Below are 6141 nucleotides of genomic sequence, written 5' to 3' on the forward strand. Positions count from 1 at the left end.
GTTTCAGAAATGCAGCCCAGTTCTACAAATGTTTATGTAGAAGGCAGTCCAGTTTAGGTTAATGGGTTTTACTCCTAGATAAGTAAGTAAGTGTCAGATAACAGCCTTTGAAGTTCTTTCTATAGATACTCAAGTTCAAGCAGAAAGTTTGAAAGGTATTTTATTGGTTCTCCTATTGAATGAATTAACTTTGAAATGAGGATTGGAGTTCTTTCCCGCGGCAGATCCGAGGTGAGCTGTGCCGGCACCATGAAGCTGAACATCTTCTTCCCAGCCACCGGCTGCCAGAAACTAATCGAAGTTGACGATGAGCGCAAGCTGCACACCTTCTGCAAGAAGTGCATGACCACAGAAGTCTCTGGATGCTCTTGGCGAGGAGTGGAAGGGATATGTTGTCCGCAATCAGTGGAGGCAATGACAAACAAGGCTTCCTCATGAAGCAGGGGGTCCTGACTCACGGACGTGTCCACCTGCTTCTCAGTAAAGGCCACACTAGAAGAACTGGAGAAAGGAAACGCAAATCTGTTCGGGGTTGCATTGTTGATGCCAATTTAAGCATCTTGAATTTGGTCATTGTAAAGAAAGGTGAGGAAGGTATTTCTGGACTGACTGACACCACTGTGCCTTGCCGGCTTGGTTCCAAGAGGGCTAGCAAAATCCAAAAGCCGTCCAATCTCTCCAAAGAAGATGACGTCCATCAGTATGTTGTGAGAAAACCATTGAACAAGGAAGGCAAGAAGCCCAGGACCAAAGCACCCAAGATTCAGTGCTTGGTAACTCCCAGGGTCCTACAACAGAGCAGGCGTAAAGCAGGAGTATTGCTCTAAAGAAGCAGTGTACCCGAAAGAACAAGCTTCTGGCTAAAAGAATGAAGGAGGCAAAGGAAAAACGGCAAGAGCAAATAGCTAAGAGGCGTAGACTTTCTTCACTGAGAGCTTCCACATCTAAATCTGAATCAAGCCAAAAGTAAATTAGGAACTGTGTTCCTATAAACATTAAATTAAACTTTTATTGGGGGGGGGGAGAAATGAGGATTGGAGAGAGGAAACACTGGAGGATGCCATTCATCACAGAACTCCCATATACTGTTAGATAGAGCATGTATGTGAGCTTTTTATTTCTCCAAAATGTAATTGAGGAATACCTAATGGGATCTGCACCTATAGCAAAATCTAGGAGATATTCTGAAGCTATAATCACTGCACATCTAAATGGTCTCTGTTTATCATTTGGTTGATAATAAGTACAGTACGTATAAATTCATCTTACATTTTTCCTGTTCTAAAATATTTTGGCTGTTTTGCCTTTAAAACTAAGAAAAATAAATTCCAATTATATATTTCTTTTTTTAAAAAACAAACTCACTCCTTTGAGCTAGGAGCTCGTATGTTGAGTGGGAGCTTGAAGAGAATTAAAGCAGCTGAGAGAAAAACCCTCGTATGGCTTTTTCTTTTCACCCTAGAGGGAGATTCTGCATCACATGTGAAGTCCTAAGGAACCAGCCATCTTTTAATCCCAGCTGGTTATAGGTTCCAAATGAGATGAAAAATAAATCTCCCCCAGACTAAATAGAAAGAAATGCTTAATACGTCCACATCTCTGTAGGCTCTCCCAAACCTGTAAGTGTTCCCATTAGAGCCTGTCCGTTGCACTGCTGGGTGCTGTCAAATCAATCATAAACTAGGTTGCAACACAACAAGACTGATCCGGGGAACAGGGACAGACTTGTTACTTTCCATTTCGGAGTATTTGTTTCATCAAATCTGTGCTTGCAGGCTCTTTTCCATATTATAAAGGAAACGTTTCCCTTTACTGATTGCACAAACCTTGGCTTATCATTAGATTGCCTGGTTGCAATGACATTGCCTAGCGAGATACAGTGAAGGCAAAATTGTCTGACATTCAGAATTCCTAAACGAAAAGCTTGCTGTTGAAATACCCGCAAATTAAATAAGTACTATCACTGTATCTCTGTTCCTGGTGCTTTACAGAATGCAAGAACATAGGTCCCTGCTCTGAAGAGCTTACATATATAAGAAGCCAATTAGTTAGGCTTCCAATACACCCATACGCTGGACTAGTTGACAGTTTAGGCAGAAAGTGAATCAACTTGTATCCTGCCATATTGGTAACAGTAAGACTCCTAGACAAGAAGTTACAAAGATATGTTTGTCAGTGCAGCATATGCCTCTTTTGCCATCTCTACCAGCCTACATCTAGGTTTTCATATAGCACAGATGAACCAAATTCCAGGGTTTTGATCAGAGTTTATGCCTGGGATTTATTTTCATGAACTGTGTAACAAATTGCTACAGTCTAGATCAAACCCCAGACACCAGCATTGGATTATTGGGCCCCTCAGTATCTCACCCAGTCACACTTATATTGGTCGTCCAACCTTGTCCCTATCCAAGTTCTCACAAATGAGTATCTCCCAACAACAAATGCATAGTCCATAACACAGAAAGAAGGATCTGTCTGGGGATGTGGATATAGACCAGCCTTTTTGGGTGGTTGTTGGAGGTGGGGAAGTTTTGGGGAATTCTGCTGCAATCCTATGCACCTGAATCCTGTGATTCAGGCAACACTCCTCTGAAAACCTATTGTCTAGCATGCCTAAAGTCCCAAATGAAATGAGTCTGGATTATACGATTAGAAGAAATGCCACAAGAATAGATTGTAGTAGGAAAACATAGTAACTCAGCACATTCCTCTAGGTGCTCTTTGGACATTCAAGAGGTCACTAATAGCCAACACTGCTGAAATTATCCTCAAATATGTTTTTTAAATTGTACAGTATATAATATAGGTTGCCTTAAACAGTACGGCAAGATTAACAATGGTGTGGAAGGGAAAAAACAAAAGGAGCTCTTCTGGAAAATGCTTCTTGGGGAAAACAACAACCCACAAGCAGGAGAGGAGCAATGAGTAGCCAGTTTTTAAAATGAGGCAATCGAGGAACAGGGAACAGTGTCTGAAGCTTGGAATGCTACAGTATGTTCAACAATATTGACAAGTGAAGCTTCACATCTTTCTGTGCCTTCAGTAGCTCAGCAAGTAAAGCTTCACATGTGTGCACACACAAAATCTCCCTGCCATAAACGCTTTTTATCCTTATGCAGTAAGTAGAAGAACAGCAAATAAAAATAAAAATTATCAGATGGCAGTGATGACGGCAGCAAAATCTGCATCAAAAACATGGTGCTTCCAGATGAACATTCATTAGAACTTTAGTGCAAATGTCTCTGGAAAACACATTTTGGCATCCACTTTTGCCTAATATAGACATTTTCACAAGCATTTTCACCTAAAGCAATGCATTTTTGTGTATATCTCTCTCTCTAATGTATGCATAATGTGGGCAGGACCAGCAACTCACTGTACAGAATTCTGCTTGCTCTGCTCTAATACCCCTCCTGAGCAAATTTCTCCAAGTATGATTAAAATTTAGCATCGTTTTCTCCCTCATGGTAATGGGACTACAACCTGGGCTGGGCCCTCATAGAATCATAGAATTGTAGAGTTGGAAGGGACTCGAAGGGTCATCTAGTCCAACCCCCTGCAATGCAGGAATCTCAGCTAAAGCATCCATGACAGATGGCCATCCAACCTCTGCTTTAAAACCTCTCAAGGGAGACCATTCCAATGAATCTTTGGGCCCCGGAGAAATGCCTATTGTACCTGGGAAAGGTTCCATAGATTTTGGAACCATGATTTTCCAGGGTTTCAAAAATGCATGCGAGCTTCCATAGGTACAGGTGGCTTCTCCACTCAGAGTTGCCTTTGAGGATTCAGAAGGTGGCAGGGCAGAGCTAGAACACTTCTGCATTTATTTAAGCCCTGTTATGAATGCCTGAATAGGGCCATTCTAACAGGGCTTTCTGTGATTTGTCAAATATGCAACTCCGTAAGATCTTCAACAAAGAGACCTTCAAAGCTGGCATGTGAATGTGCTTAACATATTAAGCAGGAATCAAATAATTTTTTGCTCAAGTCTGACTGATTGCTAATTCATTGATATAAAGAGGTGGTTCTACACATTTTTAGCAAGTGGGTTAAGGGTGGGGAGTTTGCACACTGAACATTTCTAACCATTGTTAGGGGAAAAAACCCCTCTTCTCTCTTTAAGGCACCTAAATAAAGCAGCTAATTTTTCACAAGGGCAGAGCAGCTGCTATTGTAAACCCCTCACAAATTCAAGCTTGCACTCAGAGCTTTCAGACATTTGGTAGAACCAAAACATTTCAGTGATGCCATTGTTTCTTTATAGCCTGTTCAAAAAATGTTGAGTGTTAAAATACCACATTTGAAAAGATGGACACTTGATTTAAGTTGCTGAACTTAAAGCTGTTTTCCAGTGTAATTGAGGAGACAGATCATTATAGTAGTCCAAGGTTTTCTTGATGATATGTATTCTAAGGAACCGTAAGTGTTATTACTCATACCCTCCAACATTCCTCAGATTAAAATAGGGACGTTTCCTACTCTCCTGAAACTGACCTGCCTCAACCCTCCATTTTTTGTCCTCCCCCCCCGCACCTATAGAACATTTCCTATCAGAAGAAGGACACGTGTAACCACCACTACACAAACAGGACACAGCACACACACACCCTCCACTGACAACATGCCACAAATGGTGAGCTACTATAGAGAAGAACCATCTCTGTTGCCCTGAAAGAAAACTAAAATGACATCACCTGTGACCACTTCCAAATTGGACCTGAGACCTCCTGCATGGAATGGAAAAATAGCAGAACAGAGCATGGAAGGGGGAACTGTTGTTTGGTCTATATCCAGGGGGAGATTTACCTTTCCTGTCTAAGAGCATGGTTTGCTCATCCTGACTTTGGCCTCACTAGCAAACTTTTTGCTTCATATATTACCGTAGTTGTTACCATGCGTCTGATTATTACTGAAGCAGTGAGATTATGATTCTGTAAAAGCTGGCTCTCTAATACATGGCCTCGACTTAAGCAGGTTTTTTTGTTGGGAGCTGAATTTGCCCTTCCTTGAGCTGAGAATTTCTTTGAGACTTCGTAAAGGAGGACAGAATGTTCCCCCATTTATAATCTGAGCTGCTATGGGGCAACTCTCTGACTGTTTCTCTAGCCTTAAGGCTAAAAGAGAAGTCTTTGTAGTTCATTTTGTGCTTTCTACACTTATTACCAGAGAGTCCAGGGTGTAACATAACCCTTGGAGAATTGCCCATTCCAAGGATCCTGTGCTCACTTGCTTGCACATTTTCTGCAACGTTCACTGGTAGGGCAGTAATTTTCCATGTTTGACCTTTGACCCAAGTTGTTGTGTGCCCTTCCTTTTTGTTTGTAATGCCTAAGTCAAAATGGCTCATGTAATTTTAAGCAACCCAAAATTGTTCAGTACTTCCTTGAGTAACTGAAAACCTGTTGTTTAAGGTTGAAACAAAGTCTTGAAATAGCTCCCTCAAAGAACTGGTGCATCTAGACCAGGTATCTTCAAACTTTTGAAACTCAGGACCCACGTTTAAGCCAGACATGCATTTGAGGACCCATTTCTTAGTTTTTTTACCATATATTTGTATGGTGGTAGTGTGCCTGTTGCAACCCACCGTGACCCAGCAGTTGAAGACCAGTGCTCTAAACTGACCAGGCTGGATCATCCAAAGCCGTGATTAAATTAAGATTGGAGGTTCTTAATGTTATCTACAAATTTCATTCCTTGACTCCCCCGATTTTACTCAGATGACATGCTTTCCACAATAGCTTTCTAAAAACTGTAGCAAAAGTGTCCATTGCAAAATGTATGGGTTCAGGAACATACCTGGGAATAAGGCCCATTAAACAAGATGGCATGTATAGGATTGCACTGTTAGGAGACGTTGCAGAAAATCTTTTGAGTTGTGTTTCTTTTTTAACCAAGCAGCATTAAGTGCTGTTTCATATATACAAAAATTTTGTGAGAAGGGACAGGAAAAAGCTAGCAAGAACCGCTACAGATGGATAAGGAGTAGGGGGAAAGTTACAGTTACAAGCCAAAGACCCTGGGTTCACTGGGAGTCCATCTTTTTTTATTTGACAAGTTCTTCCCATGCTAAAACGGAGCACCCCACTGCAGGGAGCAGATAATAGTGGAAAATATATAATCTTTGGACAGAGGATA

The 6141-nt window shown here is 41.3% G+C and overlaps 1 pseudogene across 1 annotated transcript; it reads left to right on the top strand.

The window, feature by feature from the left end:
- Positions 1 to 201: 201 nt before the first annotated feature.
- LOC310759987 (small ribosomal subunit protein eS6-like) lies at positions 202 to 1012 on the top strand (annotated as a pseudogene). The gene has a single exon. The product of its transcript is annotated as a small ribosomal subunit protein eS6-like (transcript).
- The last annotated feature ends 5129 nt before the right edge of the window (positions 1013 to 6141 follow it).

The sequence above is a fragment of the Podarcis filfolensis genome, assembly GCF_964270895.1.
Source record: "Podarcis filfolensis genome assembly, chromosome: 3".
In the NCBI taxonomy this organism is placed as follows: Eukaryota; Metazoa; Chordata; class Lepidosauria; order Squamata; family Lacertidae; genus Podarcis; species Podarcis filfolensis.